Raw genomic sequence first — 22,647 nt, 5'->3', positions numbered from 1 at the left:
GATGCAAGATTAGATTATTTATTTGAGATTGTTCTTTCTTCTTGAGGTAGGTCTGTATTGCAATATACTATGGAATTTTCCAGGGTTTTTAGGAGTCACATCATTTGCATCATTGATTTTTCATGTCCCACATTGTTGGTACCCTACCCAATGGCCATCCTTCAGTTTCTCCCTCCCTGATACACCCCCATTTCTGTTGATATTTAGGGAAATCCTAGACTTCACGGGAGCTGGGATCTCAAATGAAGACCCACAAAATGTCAGCCCCCAATTTTTATTACATTCAAAAGACATCACAATTACTTAGTCAGCTTGTTATAAAAGTTTCTACATGTGTAATCTCAATTTCTGCACTTAGTTTGTCTTGGACTAGTAACCAACAGTTTGTAGATTAGCACCAGCCCAGGGGCCAGACTATGAGTGGCACTGGTCTGAGCTAACTAATCATGGTAATTCTAATTCCCTCACCAAATGATTGGTTTGGGCATGGACAAAAAACAGGGACAAGAGGGTATGTTTACTGGGGATGCCTAGGAAAATTTCTCTTAGTCTTAATAAGGGACACATGATATTTATAATCTTTCTTCCAGCCTTTTGATGTTAGTGTATGTGATGCCTGAGTAGCTACAGCTATCCTGGCGTCATAAGGTGAAGGACCAACAGGCAGAGGATAGTGGAACAAGATGGCAAGGATGAAAAATGGTTGAACAAAGCTGCAATTGTGTACTGATTCACCAGACATACCAGGTGTCATTCTAAATCTAGCTTCATTTTTTTGTATTTTTATTTTTTTTCAAGCTTCCATTCACTTTATTTTTCTTGTGAGGTGACCACAGCCAGAGCCTGGGTCCTCTGCACAGAGACTCTGGGTTGGGTCTTTACAAGACCCAGTGAATTCCTGATAGGGAGACTTGGTGAACACAGTCTCTTTCCAAAGGTCAGGCATGAGATAGCTGTAGGTCTTGGAAATGGCATCAAAAGTAGCCTTGGTGAAGTTGCCCAGGGTGGCAGTGCACCCCCGGGCTGAGGTGTAGTAGTCAATACCAGCCAGCAGCAGCAACTTCTTGGGCACAGGGACTGAGACAATGCCAGTGCCTCTCGGGGGCAGGGATGAGGTGCACCAGCACAGAGCCACAGCAACCTGTCACTTTGCATGGGACAGTGTGGGGCTTGCAGATCTTGTTCCCCCAGTAGCCTCACCACACGGGAACCATGGAAAGCTTGGACAGGATGATGGCCCCACGGATGGCAGTGGCTACCTCTTTGGAGCACTTAACACCCAGACCGACGTGTCCATTGTAATCTCCGATGGCAACAAATGCCTTGAACCTGGTTCGCTGGCCAGCGTGGGTCTGCTTTCGCAAAGGTATAATCTTTGAAACCTCGTCCTTGAGGGACACCCCCAGGAAAAAGTCAATGATCTCAGATTCCTTGATGGGCAGGGAGAAGAGATAGATCTCCTCCAGGTATTTGATCTTCATGTCCTTGACCAGGTGGCCCAGCTTGGTGATGGGGATCCACTCCTCGTTCTCAGCCTTGCCTCCATGAGCTCCGCTGCCCCGGCCCCAGCCCGGGATGCCGCTGCCTGCCGAAGCCTCCGCGGAAGCCGCCAAAGCCTCCCATTCCAGGGCCTCGGGGCCCTCCAGGGCCTCGGGGCCCTCCCCGCCCTCCAGCAGGACCGGCGTCATCCGCCATTTGGTGTTTTCCCAGAGAAGCAACTGTATTTTAATTTTAAATTAATATACAGTAAATTTGATTTTTTGTGTGTACAGTTCCATGAATTTTAATACATAGAGATTCATGTAACCACCAACATAATCAGGATACCGAATAGTTCCATCATCCCATAAAACTCCATCATGCTATTGCTTTGAAGTCACACCCTCTCTCTACTCCTAACCACTGATCTGTTCTCCATCGCTATATTTTTGTCCTTTCAAAAATGTCATATAAATGGAAGCAAACAGTACATAACATTTTGAAGTCATCTTCTTTCACTCAGTACAATGCTTCTGAGATTCATTCAAGTTCTTGCATATTCATTCCTTTTTATTGATAAGTAGTATTCCATTGGATGGACATATCACAGTTTATCCATTCATCACTTAAAGGGTATTTGGGTTGTTTCCAACTTTTGGTGATTATGAATAGAACACTTCTAAAGATTTTATGTACAGGTTTTGTGTGAACACAGGTTTTTATTTCTCTAGGGCAAATAACTAGGCTTGGCATTGCTGGGTTATACAGTAAGTATATATTTAACTTTATAAGCTGCCTGTTTTCCAGGGTGTCTATAGCATTTTGCATCCTCACCAGCAATATGAGAAAGTTCCAGATGTTTCCCTATATTTTCCTTTAAAAATCTTATAGTTTTATGATTTACATTCAGATCTGTGATCCATTCTGAGGTAATTTTGGTATTAAGTATGAGGTTTTAGTCAAAGTTCATTTCTTATATATGGATGTCCAATTGTTCTAATATCATTTGTTGAAAAGACTGTCATTTCCCCCATTGAATTCTTTGTACCTTTGTCACAAATTAATTGACCATATTTGTGTGGGTCTATTTCTGAATTCCCTATTCTGTTGCATTGTTCTATATGTCTGTCCCTTCACCAACACCACACTGTCTTGATTGCTGTAGCTATTTGGTAAGTCTTAAATTCGGGTGGTGTGACTCCTCCAAGTTTATTAATCTTTTCAAAATCATTTTGGTTATTCTACTTCCTTTACCATTCTATATGAATTTTAGACTCAACCCAACTCTATTTTACAAAAAATCTTGAGATTTTTATAGGAACTGCATTAAATCTATAGACCAACTTAGGGAGAACTGACATCTTTAATATTTTGAGTGTTCCAGTCCATAAAAAATGGTATGTTTCTCCAGTTATTTAGGTCTTTGGAAATTTCTTTCATCAGAATTTTATAGGTTTAAGCATATAGACCCTGTATATGTTTTTTTCTTTTTTAAATTTTTTTTTATTTTTGAGAGAGAGAGACAGAGCACAAGCAGGGGAGGGGCAGAGAGAGAGAGAGGGAGACACGGAATATGAAGCAGGCTATAGGCTCTGAGCTATCAGCACAGAGCCCAATGTGGGGCTTGAACCCACGAGCCATGAGATCATGACCTGAGCCAAAGTCGGATACTTAACCGATTGAGCCACCTAGGCGCCCCAAGATCCTATACATGTTAGATTTTTCCCTAAGTATTTCATTTTCTAGAGCTACTATAAATAGTACTGTTTATTGCTAGTATACAGAAATGTGATTGATATCTGTGTGTTGATCTTGTATTCGGCAACCTTGCTAAATTTACTTATTAGTTCTAGGTGTGTGTGTGTGTGTGTGTATGTGTGTGTTATTTTGGGTTGTCATCTGTAAATAGGGATGGTTTTATTCATCCCCTCTCCTTTCTTCTCCTCTCCATCCCTAACTGCCTACAGTTGAGCTGCCTAATTCAGATGAAATATAAGAGTGGAGGATAAATAGAGTTGTTATAGGTCATCTGCAAATTATTCAAGTTGCTTTGAAGTCATTCTACAGCAAGGTGACAAAAATATTACATGCAAATGATGTGATCATGTACTATGAAAAATGGTAAAGCAATAATAAAAATTTTACAATAATAAATATTACAAAAATACCAGTACTTATGTGCCAGGGACTGTTCCAATTATTGTACATAAACAAACTTTTGTAATCACAACCCTATGATGTGGGTACTATTATCCCCATCTTACAGATGTGTAAACTATAAATGGCAGAGGTGGGCACAAACCCAGGTAGTCTGGCTCCATTGCTTACACCCTTAATCATTACCCATTGGAACAGAAGTTTCTAGAAATGGACTCTACAATATCTGAGATATTAGTATGATTTCAAATGAGTAAAACATTGACTATTCAACAATTATATAGAAATAACTGGATAGCTATTGGGAAAAATTAAAGTTGGAAACCTACATTTATACTACACATCAAAATAAAACCCATATGGAACATGCATTTAAAGGTGAAAATTAAAACCATAAAGGTGCTAAAAGAAAACATAGAGAAAGAATTTTATAATCTTAAGGTGGGGAAAGGTTTTCAAGTACAGCACATAAGCCATCTATTATACATGAAATAATCAGGGGTGCCTGGGTGGCTCAGTCAGTTAAGTGAACAGCTCAGAGCCTGGAGCCTGCTTCAGATTCTGTGTCTCCCTCTCTCTCTGCCCCTTCCCCACTTGCGTTCTCTCTGTCTCTTAAAAAGAAATAAACATTAAAAAAAAGAAATAATCAGTAATTTGATTATATAAAATATTTTAAATTTGTATATTCTAAGAAATTTACAAGTTAAAAGACAAACTGAGGAAAGTATCTGTGACAGGAAGCCAAAGTGTTATTATCCACAATATAAACAGAACTATTCCAAATCAATAAGAAAATACTAAATTCAATAAAAACCTGGGCAAGCAACACAAACAGGCTACATATTTGAAAAAAGAAGAATACAAATGGCTAAGAAACAAATTAAGAGGTGTTCAATTTCACCAAAACATCAAAAACATGAAAATGAAAGCAATGACATATCACCTTGTATCAGATTAGCAATGATAAAATAAGGGAAAATACACAGCTTTGGTAAGGGTATGGGGAAAAAAACATTCTCATACTCTGGTACTAGGAATATAAATATGTATAATATCTTTGGGAGGGAGAACTGGCAATATCTATCCAGTTGCAAAATGTGCATACCCATTGCAGCAATTTCATTTCCAGGCATTTGTTTTACAGAAGTACATACGTGTACAAAGCTATTTACAAGGATGTTCATTTTAGCACTCTATAATGATGAAAGCTCAGTAACAATCCAAAGAAGCATCTACCCTATGCAAATAATTAAAAACCAGTGTATACCTTTAAATATTGACATATTAAGAAACTCATAACTGAGTGTTATCTATTTCTGAGGATTCTCAAGGGATTTCATATAGGGTGACTAAAATGGGCATAATCATAATGCTTGCCTTACAGGGTTTTTTATTCATTCAATCTTTCAAAAAATATTTATTGAAAAGATACAATTGTCAGGCACTATGATAGGTGCTGGGGTACAAATATAAACAAAAATGACATGGACCCTGCTCTTAAGAAGATCACTGTTTAGTGTAGGGTGTATGTGGGGTGTGTGTGTGTGGGCAGGGAGAAGGAACAGACCTTAATCACACAACTGTACAGTTGTCTTGGGTGCCTAGGAAGGCAAGTAGTAGAATACTATGAAAGTATTACAGGGTGCCCTGATCCAGTTTTGGGGGGTCAGGGAAGGCTTCTCTGAAGTATTTGAATTAAAAAGAAAGATAGTGATAGGCCAAGCACTTGTATAAATGCCAGCTCCAGAGATTAGTTTAAAATAATACACACACACGCGCACACACACACACACACACACACACACACACTGACATAGAAAGAATGTCAAGAATACACCAAGTCATTCATCAGTCAATGGACATTTGGGCTCCTTCCATAATTTGGCTATTGCTGACAATGCTGCTGTAAACATTGGGGTGCATGTGTACCTTGGAATTAGTATTTTTGTGATCTTTGGTAACTACCTGGTAGTGCAATTGCTGGACCATAGGGTAGTTCTAATTTTAACTTTCTGAGGAACCTCCATACTGTTTTCTAGAGTGACTGCACCAGTTTTCATTCCCACCAACAATGTAACAGAGGGGAGGTAGGTGGGAGGATGGGTTAAATATATAATGGGAATTAAGGAGTGCACTTGTGATGAGCACCAGGTATTGTATGTTAAGTGTTGAATCTCTAAATGTACACCTGAAACTAACATTACACTTTATGTTAACTAACTGGAATTTAAATTAGAACTTAAAAAATACATTAAGTCAATAAAGCAGGTTGTAAAGCATATATGGCATGATTCTCCCCTTTTTTATGGTTTAAAAAGTCCTATATTATAATACACATATGTATCAATATATAGATAGAATACAATCTGGAAGAATATAAACCATACTAACGGTTGTTAACTCTATTTGAGTAGTTTATGAGTTTGACATTCTGTAATCAGAAAAACCAATAAAGATATATATGAGGAGTGATAGCATCAACATTAGAAATATTAGTATTCAAGGCAAAATGTTTTAAAAAGGGTAAAGAGAGATACGGATAAAAGAAACTATCTACCAAGAATATCTTCTATCATAAACATACATACTGAACAATATTACATAAAAATATATGAAAACAGAAAATCAGATAAGTTATACCTTATAATGTGTATTTTTTAAACAATGCCTATACAGCACTTGCAAAAATTGATCATATACTGAGTCACAAAAGAAAGCACAATACATTTCCAATAGTAGAAACCATAAAAGTCACATTATTGGACCACAGTGCAATACAACTAACTTATAACCACAAAAACAGAAAAAAAAAGTTGAGTCACTTCAAATATCAAATAACACTTCTAAATAACTCATGGTCAAAGAATAAATCAAAACCAAAATTATAGACTAGAAATTAATAAGAATTAAAGCACTACATATTAAGGTCAAACACAGAAAAAGGTTATAACTTTAGATGCTTTTAGAAATAAATGACTGAAAATGAATAAACCACATGTTTCATGTAAGCCATTACAAAGAAAGCAGCAAAATACACTTGAGAGAACTAGAGGAATATATTAATAACTATAAAGCTGAAAATAATTATTTCTCGAGTAGAGAGTGGGGAAAATGGTGGAATAGGAAAATAAATCCAAGAAATGGTCCTTTGTAAATATCAACAAAGCAGAAAAACCTCTACGGTCTAGTTAAAAGAGAAAGAAAGAAATGCATCAAAAAATAAGACTGTTTAATTCATGGATAGATGATAGCTATGTGATAAAGCAAGTGTATTAAAACATTAATGGTAAAATGTATGTTTGTGGGTATGCAGGTATTTACTATAAGATTCTTTCAACTTTTCTATATGTTTGAAAACGTTCATAATAAAATATATGAAAATCTATTATCATCCAGAACATAAGTTTTGGGAACATTGCATTAGAAGTTTCATTAAAACCAGGGAAGAGACAAAGATACCCACTGTTACCTCTATATTTAACATTTTTCTAGAAATCAATAAAATGTAATATGTCAAGTCATTGCACATAAGAATTATAACCATGAAACAGAGGGGAATTATTTGCAGATAATATCATGATCTACCTCTAAAACTAAAGAGAGTGAAGATAAAAACCATTAGAACTGATAAAGAAGGTAGGTAGGGTCACCAGTTACAAAAAGATGTCCCATTATGCACAAAAAATATAAAGGCTACTTCCAAATAGAGGTTGTAGCGCGAAGAGATGTGTGAAAGGTGTCTTTCATGTTTTGCTCCATGCTCAGTACTTCTGTGATATTTGAATCTTTTATAACCAGAATGATTCACGTAGTTGTTTGAAAAAGGGAAAATAAATCTATGGTAGGCAGATTCCTAAAATGCTCCCTTCCTCAGATTTTCAGACTGTGAATATGATAATACCTGTGATTATGTTATATTACCTGCCAAAAGGGATTTTGCAGATGTAATTAAAGTTCCCCTTAAAATGGGGAAATTATTCTGGATTATCCCAATGGCCTTAATCTAATTGCATAAGCCTTTTAAAAGCAGAAAGCTTTCTCAGGTTAGTGGCAGAAGAGAAAGGCAGAGAGATCCTAAGCAAAAGAAGGATTCAGCATGCCACTGCTGGCTTGAAGATGGAAAGAGGTAAGTAAGGAGAAGAAAGTGTGGGTGACCTCTAGAAGGTGGGAGCATGGGGATCCTACAATGGCAAGGAACTAAATATTGACAACAGCTTGAATGAAGTTGGAAATGGATTCTTCCCCAGAGCCTCCAGATAAAAGCCAAGTCTGGAGACACCTTGATTTTGGCAATTGTTTGATCCAAAACAAAGAACTCAGACAAGCTCACCAAGACTTCTCACATACAGAACTGTGAGACAATAGGTATTATTTTAAACTGCTAAATACGTAGTGATTTGTTATGCAAAAATAGAAAACAAATACAAAATACTTTACATGTGCAAAACAATGAAATATGTAGCCTATCAAATTTTCAAAGGTTTAAAACCCTTTAATGACCCAGTCATGCAAGCAGGATGGGGAAATGACTCACCTACATGCCCCAAGGGAATGTAAATTGGTAAAATCTTTCCCAAAGTACACTGGGCCCCTAAAATGTGGATATGTTTTACTTTGTTGAAATTTATTGTAGTTGAATAAATAGTGGTGAGCAAAGATTTTTCTGAATATCCTTTACAGAACTACTTATAACAGTGGACAATTACAAACAACATGAGTGGGGCACCTGGGTGGCTCACTTGGTTGAGCGTCTGACTCTTGGTTTTGGCTCAGGTTATAATTTCACGGTTCGTGGGTTCGAGACCCATGTCAGGCTCTGTGCTGGTCATTCGGAGCCTGCTTGGGATTCCCTGTTCTCCCTCTCTCTCTGCCCCTCCCCTGCTCGCTCTCTCTCTCTCTCTCTCTCTCTCTCTCAAAATAAATGAATAAACATTAAAAAAAAAAAAAAAGAAACGGGCACCTGTGTGGGTGGCTCAGTTGGTTAAGTGTTCGACTTCAGCTCAGGTCATGATCTCAAAGGTTGTGGGTTCTAGCCCAGCATTGGGCTCTGTGTTGACAGCTCTGAGCCTGGAGCCTGCCTCAGATTCTGTGTCTCCCTCTCTCTCTGCTCCTCCCCCACTCACACTCTATCTCTCTCTTTCTCAAAAATAAATAAACATTAAAAAAAAAGAAAATATGATTATACAGCAATAGAAGACTGGTTTGTCAAATGTAATATCATACAACCATTTGATGAAGTAAACTTATGCAAATAGAAGGCCGATAGGAATTCTTATAGAACTCTACAAGCTAATTTTAGAATTCATCTGGGAAAGAAAATGCACAAGAAAAGTCAAGAAATTCGTGGGAAAAAAAGAGAGGGGCTTGCCCTAGCAGATATGAAATAATAATTTAAAGCTCAAGTGCTTAAAAAATGTGTGGTATTGATGCTCATATGGATTTTAGGACTATTGAACTGATGATTTACATTAAAACCTATGTCTATACTTAGGAATTTGGTTTTGATAAGGGGAAAAGAATGATCTGTTCAATAAATGTTTAGGGCCTAATGAAAAATACTAATAAGTAATTAATTAGTATTACAAGGGAATAATAGTCACGTATTAAGCATAATATTGTTAGAATGTTTAATGACTTAGAAAAATGTTTACCAGAAAAATTCCAGATAATTAAAGAGCTAAACATAAAAAAATCTAAAATATTACAAGGAAATACAGAACAATGTTTCTAATCTTGGAGTAGAAAGCAAGATTCAAAATGCAAAAGCCATGAAAGAAATGACTGATAAATCTGAATACACCAACTTTAAAAACATCTATGCCCAAAAAGACCCCACGAGCAAAGTTTAAAAATAAGCAGAGGTCTGCGAAAAGTTTCCCACACATGTAACAAAGATTTATATCCAGACTACATAGTTCAATAACAAGAAGCCAAATAATGCAACTGGAAAACAGATAAAAGATATGAACAGGCAAGTCACAAACCAACACAAGCAAGTAGCCCACCAACATATGAAACTATCCCTTAACCTCACTAACAATCAGCAAAATGCAAATAATAAGACATTTTTCACCCATCACATTGGCAAAATATTCAAACAATTGGTTAATATTGAGTGTGGATAAAAATTTAGGGGAATGGTTATTCTTATTCACTGCTGGTGGAGGTATAAACTGAGTCATTCTGCATGGCAATTTGGCATTAAATATTAAAATTTCAAAATGTGCTGTCTTTGAGCTATCTATTTCACTTTTCCATATTTGTCTTACAGAAATATTTTAGCATATGCACAAAAAATGTACAAGGATTTTCACTGCAGCACTGTCAATAGTAAGAAAAAATAACACTCTAATAGTAAAAAATTGAAAACAATATATATTTATCAATGGGTGACTATATCAATAGTTAACTATAGTACACTCACTCAATGGAATACTATGCAGTACATAAAATAATTGAGGTAGATTTATATACACTGACATGGAAAGATCTTCAAGCCACAGAAAGTGAATACAGCAATGAACAGAACAATACATAAAATAGGATGTCATTTATATCTTCAAAAAGGACAAAACACAAAACAAAGCTATGTATTTCTATATGTGTATATGAATCTAAGAGGAACTTTAGATTTATCTGTGTTAAGTGTTTTGCAATAATGTATTCATTCATGTGTAATTAGGAAAACCTTTGTAAAATGAAAAAAGGACAAAAAGCTAAAGAAAGGAATGTTTCATGTCATTAAAATGATGTTATAAAATAAAATAAAATTAAAATAAAATAAAATAAAATGTTATAGACAAATATTTAATTATATGGAAAATATTTACTAGGTTATTAAATAACAGCATGCCATACTTTTGTTTAAAACTATAGGGGCGCCTGGGTGGCTCAGTCAGTTAAGCATCCAACTTCAGCCCAGGTCATGATCTCGCAGTCTGTGAGTTCGAGCCCCGCGTCGGGCTCTGTGCTGACAGCTCAGAGCCTGGAGCCTGCTTCTGATTCTGTGTCTCCCTCTCTTTCTGCCCCTCCCCTACTCATGCTCTGTCTCTCTCTGTCTCAGAAATAAATAAACATTAAAAAAAACTATAAATACATATATAATGCATAGTAAAAGGCAAGGAGGACAAAACTAAAGCATTAATAGTGGTCCTCGCTAGGTGGTGAGATTACAAGTTTTTTATCTTTTGGTATTTTCTTTATGCTTTCATATATTTTCTGAATATTCTACAATAAGAAAAATAGAAGTGTGTGTGTGTGTGTGTGTGTGTGTGTAAGGGGATGCTGGTTGGAATTAAGACTATAAAAGGAGTGCAATTGCCAAGAGAACTAAAGGATGCTACAGATTGAAATGATAACGAGGATTGTGGAGGTAAGTGGGATTTTAGAATTAGGAGTTGGAAAACTAGACTTTATGGGGCCTAGGAATTAACAGTAGAAATGTAGGGGTTAGAATTAGGCATAGAGCCCATGGATTATTAGAATTAATGCAGTTGCTGTGAGAGATTGGAATTAGAGTCAAAAGCCTTACTAAATTAAAAGGTTTTTTGAAGACTATAAGCACTATTGATGAGGATATTGGAATATCCAAATAAATTGGAATTCTCACATATTTCTGGTGGGACCGTATATTGTTAAAATTGTTCTGAAAAGCCTGTCATGTGCTTGTGGGAGGAGTGACCTTTTGACCCTATCCCACTTCTACAAATTTCTCCTCGAGAAAAATCTTAGAAATATGCACATATTTAGTTATATCAAAGTTCATGTCTGAGGGCGCCTGGGTGGCGCAGTCGGTTAAGCGTCCGACTTCAGCCAGGTCACTTTCTCGCGGTCCGTGAGTTCGAGCCCCGCATCAGGCTCTGGGCTGATGGCTCGGAGCCTGGAGCCTGTTTCCGATTCTGTGTTTCCCTCTCTCTCTGCCCCTCCCCCGTTCATGCTCTGTCTCTCTCTGTCCCAAAAATTAAAAAAAAAAAAAAAAAGGTTGAAGAAAGTTCATGTCTGTATTTCTTTTAATTAAAAAAACCTAAAAGTAGAATCCTGGTTAAATAATTAACATTACAATGGAATAACATTCACCCATTAAATATTTAATGGATCAATCTCTCTGAAAAGGGGCCTCCATAAAGCAGAGATCATACACAAAATTTTATGTATAAATATTTATTTGGCAGGCAGTGGATCCATTCATCAGATTCTCAATTCGAGGCATGAACCACTGTTCTGGAGGGCTAGAATTAGAACTGGAAGGTATAATTATAGTTTTTATTTCCTCTATGTCTCAAGAGTACTTTGGATAGTGCGTTTTGTCTTTATGCTTTAAAATACTAAGTTAATACATGCTTTAAAAAAACTCAAACCTTATCGAAGTATTTAAAGTTGCGATTCAAAATTCCCCTCTTTTCACCTTCTAATCTCATTCTGCAACCCAGATGAAGCGCGATTAATAGGGGTATCTCCTACCAGATCCTTTTTAATTCCTATGCATTCACAGGTGCAGATCCTCTATAAATTCTGCCAATCGCACTACCACCCCAAATAGTACCAAGGAGAACAATAAAGAGGCTGTTTATTGAGAGCTTACTACGTGCCTGAAGTACGTGTTCTAAGGGTTTGCCGCGGGGGGTGGGGGGGAGGGATTCACTGTGGTCAGCGTCCCCGTCGTCTCCAGCCCTCCACACCGTGTCCCCGCTTGCCCTCTTGTCCCCCATTCTTCACAAGGCGGCCGGAGAGATTGTTAATTTTTAAACGTAAATCAAATCAAATCAAATCACGTCACCCTTCAGCGGCTCACATCGTGCCTCGAATCAGATCCCAATTCCTTAGCGACCCTACTACCCTCTACTGTTGGATATGCTGGACAGGGAATAAATAGCTCAGGCGCAGTCCGCTATAGGGGACTCTACTCCACCGCGGAGGGAGTGCCCTCTAGAGGGGCAGGGGCGGGGCTTCTCAAGCGGGGGGGTGGAGCCTCAGATCGGGTGTGAGGAGAGCCAGAGGGGTAGGTTTTCCGCGGAGGGCGAGCGAAGGGAGCAGGGCCGAAGCAGGGCCGCGGACCGGGCACGCTCTCGCGGGCCCCGCGGAGCTACTGCCACCGAGGTAAGCGTCTTTTCCCCGGGTCGGGGGGGGGGGGGGCGGCCTTTGCTCGCGAGGCCGTCCTCGGCTCCTCGCGGAGGGTTGTTCCCACGGGACCCTGCGCAGAGTCGCGGAGGTGGCGGCCTTGGGGAGCCAGCAGGGGAGGCTGGTGAAGGGGCCCGGCGGCCTGCCCCAGCCCTCCCTCAACCCCGCCTTCTCTCCCCTCCCCCAGGCCTTGGCAAGCGCCAGCCCAAAGCTAGCCGCATCTTCTGGGGCAGCGGGGCAGCGGCAGGCAGCGCGGCGGGAGAGCGGCTGACAGTGGGGATGCGAGGTACCGGCATTAGCTGTGGCCAAGTGGCCCTAGAGAGGGAGTAGAGGCCAGGCCTTCAGCGTTTATCTCACGGGTTCTCGGAAGGCGGCCTCAGAGGAGGGGGAAGGTGAGGGGCCGATAGGCAGGCTTCGCGGGTAACTACTAGGCGTTGTATATGTATGTTTTGGTATCTAAATGGTACTACACACACACACGCAAAAACATTCGTTTCGGCTAATTGCTTTTTAAAAACTTAATATATCTTGTAGATCTTCATATATCAAGGACTCTAAATTTATCTCATTTATAAACAGCTGCATTGTATGATTGTACTACAGTTTATTTAACCATTTCCCGATTGGTGTACATTAGCTGGTTTCCCTTTGGCGGGGGGAAGGGGGCTATTACAAGCAATGCTATAATGAATGGGTTTGTATATATACGTTTCATGCACATGTATGAGTATTTCCGTAGGAGAAATTCTTAGAAGAGTAATCGCTACTCAGTGTATATGCATTTTGAATTTTGATAGATTTGTCCAAATTGCCTTACCAAAAGGCTATACTGATTTACACTCTTTCAATGTTGTGCAATATTGCCCATTTTTCCACAGTTGTGCCAACATGAATTATTATCAATCTTTGTAATTTGGGCCAATTTGAAGCGCAAAAAATTGTATGTCATTGTTTTCATTTGCATTTCTCTGATTACCAGTGAAATTGAACATATTTTTTATTTGCCCGATTATAAAAGTAAGTAGGGAAATATAAAATATAAGCAATAAGCATTTCGAAAATTTAATATTAAAAACCCCATTCGCAATAGCAAGAAAAACGAAAAAAATACCTAGAAGTAAACTACAAAACTTTATTGAGGTATATAATAAAAGAACGTTTGCATACATGGAGAAGGGATACCATGCTTCTCGGTAGGAAGGCTCAATTTTGTAGTGATGGTAATTTTTCCTATGTTGAGTTATACAATTGATGGAATTTCAATAAATATGCCAAGTTTTTGGAACTTAATATGATTCTAAAGTTCATCCAGAAAAAAAGATGGCTAAGAAAAACCGAGAAAATATTTTAAAAGATAAGTAAAGATGGGGGTATTTGTACTACCAGCTATTAAAATGTACTCTAAAGGAACAGTATTTAAATTAGAATGGACAGAACAATGCATTAGAATAGAAAAGCCCACAAATCGAGCCAGATTGGATCCAAGATTTATTGGAGAAACATTGTTGGCTAGACGTGGAAAAACTGCCATATTAAAAACTGCAAGCACGCACCCCCCATCCCCCGCTTGAATTTTCCTTTGAGGGCAGACTCCTTTGTTTGGAGAAAACCACTTTATTGGATCTTTTGGTTATGCCAAGGTAAAGCGTCAGGAGTTAAAAATTAGTGGCTTTAGAGCTAGAACTAACGATATGAGCCTTTCGTTACATTAGGATGGATTCAGGTTAGCCTGCAGTGCGGCGATGGAAGGAGTGTGGTTATTAGGTCTTAAAAATTTTTCCCCCGATCTGATGGGCAAAAAATGTTATGTCATTGTTTTCATTTGCATTTGTGAGCTTATTGTGAGACTGAACGTCTTTCATGTTAGTCCAGGATAATATGTGACTACTGGAGGCAGGTAACAATAGGGGACCCATTGCTCCTCTTCCAGGACGCAGTTTGGTTAATTGGTACAGCTCTGTCCGGGAGCGTGAGAATAAACAGGTTGACTTTTTAAATTTTCCTTAAGCACTAGGCTCTAGACACCTTAGATCGGGGGCGGAGGCAGTTTTCAGGACATGGCCGAGATTTGGCGCTGAGCTGTGTCATCGCGAGGTTTGGCAGCCAGCTCCGCAGTGGGTCGGAAACCTCGTGGTAGGCGAGATCCCTGCAGGACGGGAGGTTCCTCCCTTCCCCCCGAAAAACTCCCAGTCATTTTCATGAAGCTCCGCCTCTCTCCTTTTTAGGAGCGTGCATTAGGTCTCGCGAGATCTCGTGTTTCCTAAAGGCGAGGCGCGGGCGGCATCCTGCAGTGAATTCGAAGGTCTCGCAGAAACTAAAACGTAATATCGCGATAGTTCTCTCGGCGCATGCGGGAGCCGGCGGCAGCGGCAGATTGGCTCCGCCCCTCGGTGCTTAGTGAGGTTGTGCGTCATTTGCTCTTCGCTTCGCGTAGGGTGAGAGCGGAACCGTAAAGACTTCGGCTTTGGTGGGAGGAGGGGTCTGGGAAGGGCTGGGCTTAGGCTTTTCCCGTCCGGTAGGAGGTTCTCGCGGGATCGTGCGGAGGCGGCCGCGGTTAGCGTACGGACTGCAGCAGCCGCGGAGGCGGCGGTAGCGTCTTCGGCTCGTGCTGTTCTTACCCGGTGAGTTCTCGCGCGAGCGGCGTTACGTCCTCGTGGGATCCGTTGGCGGTGGCGGAGGTAGCTTGGGGGAGGGGGGCAGTGACTAGGGTCGGTCCGCTTGCTGTTAAGATGGCGGCGGGAGATGATGTCTGTCCGGCCAGGACCCGAGACTGAAGTGTTGGCTGTCCGCGTTTATGACGCTTCTCAGGCACCCGACGTTAAGGAGGTGAAGGTTGGGGAAACAGTGAGGTGCCGGTAAGCCAAACCTGAGGCGAAAACCATGCCGTCTCTGTTCGGTTGAGGCGACACCATTTCCCGGGCCTCAGTCGCGTGTGGGCCCGCCTTTGCCCCACCAATCGGTTGTCGCCACTGCAGTGGGCGGGTTGGGAAGGGTGGGGGGCGGGAGACCTGGAGTTAGTTAGGGACTGGGGTTGGGGGTTAGATTGGGCGGTGGGGGGAAGGGGACCAACCTACGACGGCTGGTTCCCTTTCCACTACCTTTTTTCGGGCCTGCCTCTGTTCTCCGCCCCTTCAGCGGCCCAGATGAATCCCCTGGTTTTTCTTGAGTTGAGGTGGGTTCTACTTCCCCAACTGCCTTGGTGTTTGAACTAAGATTTAGGGGTCTAGTTTTGGTGTCTCTGACGTACTCCTCCTCCTTTTCCCCTAATTCTGTCCTCATCCACATGGATATTTGAGGATTGTATTTAAGAGGAGCTTTTCCCTGTCACCCCCACCCCAGCCCTATTAAGGAAAAGCTTAGCCAAGTTCTCTAACCTGTCCTTTCTCCCTCTTCCATTGGTCCTCTTGACGCAAGCGTTGAGTAGAGCCTTTCCCCTTTCTTGCATTTACTCCATCTTTGTGGATGGAACTGTACAGTAGCCTTCCGTTTCCTCAGGTCTTCAGATTTGTATGACCCTGATTCGAGTACACGACACTGATTTCTGCAACTTTGCAGGCTGCTCGACCACTTTTAACTCTTAGATGGAACAATGAATGGATTGGTGGTTGGATGATTGCAGATCATCTGTTCTTGGGGCTGTTAGCCTTTCCTTCCTCATTACGCTCCCCGACACCCCCGGCCCCCCGCCAGAACCCTAAAGGAAAAGCTGTGGAGGATAATCCTCCAAGAAACCAACTTTTTGTCCTTCTCTATCCCCTGCAGTCTTTCTTTGCAAGCTTGGGAACTGCCCCTTTTCCCTGCCTTCCTCTGAGTTCCTGAGTCCTCTTGGTCTGTGCACCTCTATCTTTGCTTCTGATCACCTCCTAACATGCTTCTCAATTCTTTTATACCCCTCCCCGTGTTCTTTTTTCAGGACTTCCATCCCTTAGAGAGAAGATACCCTCCTGTCAGGCTGCACTACATTTTCCCCTCCTCCATGTGCTAGAAAATAAAATAGCTTTGATTATCCTCTGACCCTCAATCATTGCCCTGTTCTACTTTTTTCTCTGCCTTTCCCCCATTCCACCATTACTGTAGACAATTCCCTATCATTTGTTTTCTTTATAGATTACATATTCACCATTGTTTTCTCTTAGGCTCCCTTAGCCTTGCATAGATTGAGGAGACACCAACATTCTCCACTCAAGGGAGGCACTGGTATGGTGGAAATAACTGTATGCTTTGGATTCACATGGGAGTTTGTGACCTTGGGCATATGACTTCAGATTCTCAGTTTTTTCATCTGTGTAATAGGGATAGTAGCGCTTTATAGGTGCTAGAATTAGTTTGTAAAGTGTCTGGCTTATGGTAGACACACAATAAATTGTAGTTAGTTTTTATTGGTGTAAGAATAGATTGTAAGATGTATCTGTGTCATAGGGTAGTTTTATGACCTGAGAAAGAAGAGATTTTTATTCCTCTAAGTTTTTAGTATATTTCTAGGCTTGTCCTATCGTTTTTGTAGTTTTTTCCTCCTTTTGGATCACACTATTTTATCTCCTTTGGTTCATGATGTTTGATTGGAATTCCCACCTGTGTTAACCTACTAGTCTAGGAATTTTAGTGCAAAATCACTATCTTGAAATGACCACTGGCCATGAGATTCCTGTCAAGAACCACATCCAGGTGTTTGCCTTTTAGAAGGGATGCCTCATCCCTTGCCTACTCCCTTCCACTGCTTCAAAGAGAGTCTGTCCTGTTGTTCGCCCAAAGATGAAATTTGTTACCATGCTTTACACAGTAAGCAAGGGAACTTCTGCCAGTTAGTTTTCAAGTGTTCATACTGCTTTTCTCCCACCTCCTTTCTTTGGTTCCTCAGATTAGTGTGGGGATCTGCTATTTGGCTTTACCTGCACAAGGCAATTCCTATCTGAGAGAATTTAGGAAAGTTGTTTGGAATACCAAGATACTTTCCCATAGTGAGTTACTGCTAGTTTTTTTTAATATACTACTCCTTGTTGTATTTTACCATGTTATATTTTCCAGCATTCTTATTAAATAGAAGTGAATGTATTCAATTTGAAGGTAGTTTTTCCTACTGTTAATATTTTGATTAGACCAATATTAAACTCAACACTTTTATCTATTACCTTGGCCGGGTGATGAGGTTTGAAATAGGAATATAATGAGGTGAAAAGTTTACCTAGGAGTAAAGATACCATAGGTAACCATCTGGTAATTAACTACGTGGGCACTAGTTTTGAGCTTTCGGGTTTGCTTTGTTCAGTTTAAAGTGCTTTGGAGGTAATAAGAGTTTTCCCTCTATTCATTGGAGGACAGGAGATCACTTTCTGTTTTGTGATATTGCCTTGGTGTTTTTTTACAGTGGGTCAAGTAATGAATCAGAAATTAACTAAACCTCAATTTGATTCTTGTTCAGAACTAGAATAAATCTGGGAATGATAATCTAGGTGTGACCTAAAAGGTTTAATTTATTCTAGGTAGATCTCAGAGAAGTGAGGAAAGAGTGGCAATACCAGTTAAAAGCTTTGTGTAAGGTTCAGTGGCACAGTTCAACCTGAGTTTCCCAGGTGTTTATCAGTTGTCTCCCAGTATGCCCAAAAAGATGTGTGAAGTTGTAAAGTAGTGTGTGGTTCTTTTCACAAAAAAAATAATAAATTTAACATTGCCTTAGTATCAGTTTACAGTGAGTATATAAAGTTTTCTATAAAGTAATTACTGTCCCCTATAATTTCGTTTGGGTTGAGGACTGAGTTGAATTTTCAGGGGGTGTTGTCTGAATGTCAGAATGGAAGAATTGGCTTGGCTTTTGGTTTTGAATTCTTATTACTGTCTAAAGCAGGTCCTTAAAAATGCAAATTGATATGTGAGGGCTATTACTTAAATAATAATTGAGTATGTTTGAACATTTATATAATGGTTAACTCCCCCACACCCTAATAAATGTGTATCTCTCTCTCCCCACCTTTTTTTTTTTGTAGGTCCTCCAGTAGTCTGATCTGAGTGGGTTAGCACTCCAGAGGAACCAGCAGACCAAGACCAACTTGGTCAGGAAGGTTCAGGAGGCTGTAGAAGTGTTGGGATTTCCCACCAGGATGAGTATGATTGGCTGTGATTTTAGGTTAGTTTTTGTAGATCTTTGGGTAGTATTTGTATTTTACTTCCTGGAATGGAGGTGGTGGTGGGGAGTGTATGTATTTCCATTCTGTAATTGAGCTACTTTGGTTTTTTTCATTATTTGGATCTGATGTGGCATTGGTTGCATATCATGTTATTGTTTAAATGAATTCTGTGTGCACATGATTTTTAAATCACCCTAAGCACCATTCAGAAAATAAAATTACAAGATACTATGTCTAATTAGTTATTTCTCAAAGAGTTATGAAAAATATCAAACATACAGAAACTGGATAGTGTAATAATCCCCCTGTGTACCCATAACCAGCTTAACAGTTGCCAACTTGTAGCGGTTCTTCTTCATCTGTACTTCTACCTACTATCCCCACCCATTATTTTGAAATAAATCCCTGCTGTCATATTTTTATTTGTAAAATATTTGTATCTCTAAAAGAAAAGGGCTCTTTAAACATAATCTCAAAACCATTATCACAACTTAAAACATTAACAATGATTTTTGAAGATATCAAATATGAAACTAATGTTCAAATTTTAGTTTGTATTAGGGTCCAAAGAAAGTCCATTTGTCACAAAGGTGGATTGATGTTTATTTCTTAAATCTGTTTTAATCTGCAGGTTCCCTCTCTCTTTTTCTGATTTATGTGTTGAAGAAATTGTTCTGCAGTTTCCCTCACATTTGGTGATTACATCCCAGCAGTGGTATCTAGCTCATTCTTACTAAGTTAAAGACCTTGGAGGACCCCCATTATAATGGGACAATGGCAGTAATCTCCTGTATCCCAGTTGGAGTTGATAGTGCTGGCCTAGGCACTATCCTGAAATAACTAGTCATGGATTCCCCTTACTGTGGTAGAGTCTGATTTAATTGATACCTGATCTCAGTTCCATGTCTTGGCCCTGCTTGCTGCTCCACATGAAAAGTAGGCCTCCTTATGGAAGAAGCTAATGTTTTCTAGATAATGACCTGACTGTGCCTTTGGGATTTTTCATGGTTTCAATTTCCTAGGTGGCTTAGTTATTTTTATACTATCTTAAAATGTTGCTTTTTATTCTTTTGATGTTGGTATCTCAGCTGCTCTGACTCATAACTTCTAAGCTATTAAGACTTAGTGGTGAGTTCTTCTGGCTAGAATAAAGTTTTTGAAATGGCAATACTAAACAATTTTTGAGAACTTTCACTTTCCTCTTGATTTTCAGCTATTAATATACAACCATGGTTTTTCTGTTGTTATTTTTCATTTTATTTCTTTTGGAAATAATGTTCTACAGCATAAAGTCGTTTAAACTGTTCATTTCTCTCTTTGTGCAGAATTGGTTATCTTGGGATCTACTGTATGTCCCTTCCATGGTCAAACCTGGGAATGGAAGTTGGCACATAAAGGCTCCAGCCAGCCTTTGACTTAAGCACAAATGTGGGCAGAACAAGGCCACTTGTGCCTACTTTTGAAATGAGAGTTATTCCAAGTTGTAGAGGCAGAGAGGATAGAGGTCATGAATGAAAGTTTTTGAGGTACTTAGATGAAATATGATTTTGAATCACCAGTGCTACGGATCAGGAGTTCAGGCTTTTCAGTTCTTCGTTCATTAATGGAGAAATCAGATCACTAGTTGAAAAGTGACCACGTAAAGAGGTAATTTCTTGGGAATTACAGCGAAGTCCATCGCATGTTGGATGTAGTGGTTAGGTATTTACTCCTGTCTTGAGTTTTCTGTAGTTACTAGGAAGTTTGAACAAGGTCACTTAAACCTTCTAATCCAGAGTTTTGAAACTGGGATAACTAGATTTTTGGAACAGAACTTTACACAGTAGGCATTGCAATGTTTGAATTGTTTCCAGAGTTCTTAACAGCTACAAGTCTTTAATGGAAGAGCTGTTGGTTTTTTCTCTTTTGTTGCGTGTTTTCAACCATGGGTTCAGAGTATTGAAATGCCAAACTTGGTTGCTTTGAAAATATTTGCCCTTCATGTTCCATGTTACCTTTCCTGCAGTTAGATTAAGTTGTTAAAATCTCATGTGTAGCTGTAACCATATTAAGCTGCTTTACAATGATCTCACCATCTATAAGGTTGATAGTCAAAGTACTTGGGCTCTGGGTGTTTGCTGTATTGTTCTCCAACTTGTTTCCTCAATGACTGGTTACCAGATGTTTATATGTTAATGTCAGGGATAATTCAGCTCTGAAGATTCTTTGGAAGCCTTCTCATTTGATGTGTCATAGGGGTTGAGTTCCTAAAACTTGATGTACTTGTTGATCAGCTTGGTCTTCTGGTTATAGAAATGTTTTCAAGTAGTGAAAGAGTGGCTCTCTATGAGTAGAACAGCTCTGGGTTTCATTTGGACTGTTAATACTGAGCATTTTCACATTTTAGTTCCCTTAAAAAGTTTTTAATTGTTTGGCTTTAAAAATTACAGTGGTGACATGGATTGATCCCAGAATGTGATTTTACAAAAGTTGGAATTTCTTTTAGCTTCTTATGAATATTGAATGGAAATTGGTATTATACATGGATTCAGTCTGGGTTGCACATTGGACTCGAGAAGTGTGAAAGTTCTTTTTCAAACCCTAGATTCTGATTGTATAGTGACTAAAAGGGACAAGGAGTAGGGAAGTTCAAATTACTCTGGAATGATCTTTTAGTATAATCATTTAGATTTTAAAGATTGGTAAATGTGAACATACTGCCATGAATTTATGTACCATCTTTAGCATAACCCAGATTTTAAGTCCTTATAATTAGATATCAGAGATAATTGCTTTGGAAATACTGGGATATTTTAACATTTGGTGGCTGCTTATGTTCTGGAATGCTTTTGCAAGATTGCTTTTTTAATGATAACATTATTTGCCTGATGATTTTCTTATTCACCTGTCTTTATAGTGAAGTGTATTTCTCCTGGTCTTTGCATTTTTTTTATCTGCTAATTCTTTATTATTGCATTCTGCCAATTGAGTTCTTATAGGTGGAAAGATCTTTCAGCATAGTGATTAAAAACATGGACTTTGGAGCCAGACTCCCTGGGTTCAAGTTCTGGCTCCATTTTTTACTAGTTGTCATCTTGTGCAAATTATTTTTTTTTAATTTTTTTTTAAGGTTTATTCATTTTTGAGACAGAGAGAGAGACAGAGCATGAATAGGGGAAGGTCAGAGAGAGAGGGAGACACAGAATCTGAAACAGGCTCCAGGCTCTGAGCTGTCAGCACAGAGCCCGACGTGGGGCTCAAACTCACGGACCGCGAGATCCTGACCTGAGCCGAAGTCGGATGCCCAACCGACTGAGCCACCCAGGCGCCCCTTGTGCAAATTATTTAACCTCTGTGCCACAGTTCTTAATCTGTAAAATGCTGATAATGTTACCTATTTCATAAGGTTTTGGAAAAGTTTAGCTGAGTTAATGCATTTAAAATGCTTAGAATAGTAGTTTTGAAACTTCAGGGAACATCAGATTCACCTAGAGGGCTTGCTGAAGTAGATGGCTGGGCTCCAACTCCAGAGGTTCTGATCCTGTAGGTCTGGGAGGGGCCTGAGACTTTGCATTTCCAGCAAGTTCCCAGGAGTTGCTGATGTTTATGGTCATGGAATCAAGGGAATAGAACAATGCTTGGCATAGTGTTAACTTTTTTCTGGACTGATTTCTCAGTCCCTGAGTAAAACACTTTACTTTCCAGTGCTGTTTAGTACTGCTTTGAGCTGGAAGCGTTTTTAAAATCCTCTGTTGCAGTGGTTCTCAAAATGTGGTCATTCAAAATGTGTGCA

The 22,647-nt window shown here is 39.5% G+C and overlaps 1 protein-coding gene and 1 pseudogene across 1 annotated transcript in view; one reads left to right on the top strand and one right to left on the bottom strand.

The window, feature by feature from the left end:
* Nucleotides 1-810: 810 nt before the first annotated feature.
* On the bottom strand, nucleotides 811-1,695 carry LOC106985376 (40S ribosomal protein S2-like; annotated as a pseudogene).
* Nucleotides 1,696-13,244: 11,549 nt separating this feature from the next.
* The window catches only part of HUWE1 (HECT, UBA and WWE domain containing E3 ubiquitin protein ligase 1), a 164,489-nt gene continuing 155,086 nt past the window's right edge, over nucleotides 13,245-22,647 (top strand). The window contains exons 1-2 of the mRNA XM_027053498.2: nucleotides 13,245-15,374; nucleotides 18,735-18,874. The gene's annotated coding sequence lies outside the window, so the exon portion shown is untranslated. The remainder of the gene's footprint in view (nucleotides 15,375-18,734; nucleotides 18,875-22,647) is intronic.

Source organism: Acinonyx jubatus, chromosome X (assembly GCF_027475565.1).
Source record: "Acinonyx jubatus isolate Ajub_Pintada_27869175 chromosome X, VMU_Ajub_asm_v1.0, whole genome shotgun sequence".
Classification (NCBI taxonomy): domain Eukaryota; kingdom Metazoa; phylum Chordata; class Mammalia; order Carnivora; family Felidae; genus Acinonyx; species Acinonyx jubatus.
The sequence above is the reverse complement of the archived record's forward strand: the minus strand, read 5'-3'. Positions and strand labels throughout refer to the sequence as shown.